The 1,491-nt window shown below is 39.8% G+C and overlaps 1 pseudogene; it reads right to left on the reverse strand.

Moving 5' to 3' along the window:
* Nucleotides 1-510: 510 nt before the first annotated feature.
* LOC131945968 (uncharacterized) lies at nucleotides 511-622 on the reverse strand (annotated as a pseudogene).
* Nucleotides 623-1,491: the final 869 nt, after the last annotated feature.

Consider the following 1,491-nt stretch of genomic DNA (forward strand, 5'->3'; position numbering starts at 1 on the left):
GAGCCGCAGGTTGCCGACCCCTGTCCTAGGTGGGTGTCGTCAGAGTGGTAGTGAGTTTGTTGGAAGCGAGGTAGATGCGTTTGACGTATTAGGTGAGTTCAATTTGTTGAGCGAGGTAGTTGCGTGTGACGTAGTAGATGAGTTCGATTTGTTGAGCGAGGTAGTTGCGTTTGACGTAGTAGCTGAGTTCGATTTGTTGGCGTTTGACGTAAGCTTCCCACCTAAGATTTCTCCTAGGTGGGTGTCGTCAGAGTGGTAGTGAGTTTGTTGAAAGCGAGGTAGATGCGTTTGACGTAGTAGATGAGTTCGTTTTGACCGACCTCCCACCTAAGATTTCTCCTAGATGGGTGTCGTCAGTCTGAAAAAAAAGAAGGTTGAAAATTAGCCGCTCGTATATTGAAGCCACCCAGTACAAGTACTGGGTGACTCATCTCGAGAGCATGTGCGTTCAAGGGATGTGTGGGCGCAACCCCACAGCGGTCGTTGGCGAGATTTGCGTGAGTTAGAGTAGTAGATTTGACCGCCTCTCGACCCCGGCAGTCAGCCCTCCAAATGGCTAAGATCCATGTAGATCCATAACAGATACTACACTTTGATCTTAGCCAAAAGGCCGAGAAGCAAATAAAAATATTACATGGTTTAACAAATCCTAAAAACAATGCTTAAGAGGTTGTTCTGTATTAATATTAAAGTTGGTTGATATAAGTAATTTCTGATTATTAGACTAACAACTAACAATTACTGGGAGTTGTTATTTAAAAAAATTGAATAATCACCAAAGTTTTTTAATAACTTTTTTGGATTTTAATTTTCTATTATTTATACTAATATTTGTTTACTTGATTTTGCTTAAATGTATTTTATTTTTTTTTCATTTCTTTATATCATTTAATTTCATAATTACCTCCTTTGAACAGAAACTCAATATTTGTTTTCTCCCTTATCAAAAAAGTTCCACGCGCGAATTATTTTGACTCAAGCAAAAGACGAGAGCAAACCGCTGTGAACTATGTTACACCTTGGTGCGCTCTCGGGACTAACACTAATATACTGTGTCAGCGTTTAGTTCCATGTGGGGTGGGGGGGGGGGTGTAATGGAATCTAGTGAGGGGAATGGAATGTTTTGGTGATTTTGGTAGAGACTATTTTTGAATCGAGTTTAGCTTTGGGACATTTTTAGTGTGGGAGAGTTTAGTGTGGTAAAATTTAGTGTGGAAGAATTTAGTGTGCGAGAATTTAGTGTGTGGGTATTTAGCGTGGGGGAATTTAGTGTGGGAGAATTGAGTGTGGGATAATTTATTATGGGAATTTTTTTGTGGGGAGTTTAGAGTGGGAGAATTTAGTGCGGGACAATTTTGTATGGGAGAATTAGGTGTGGGAGAAATGAGTATATTGTGTTGTAGTGTAGACAAAGGAAATTATTTGAGTGTGTGTGTGTATATAAATAAATCTACGTGTGATTAGGTTTATTGTGGGTAAGTTGAGTGGGGG

The sequence above is a fragment of the Physella acuta genome, unplaced genomic scaffold (genome assembly GCF_028476545.2).
Source record: "Physella acuta isolate Inbredline_101_S28 unplaced genomic scaffold, ASM2847654v3 ptg000050l, whole genome shotgun sequence".
NCBI lineage: Eukaryota > Metazoa > Mollusca > Gastropoda > Physidae > Physella > Physella acuta.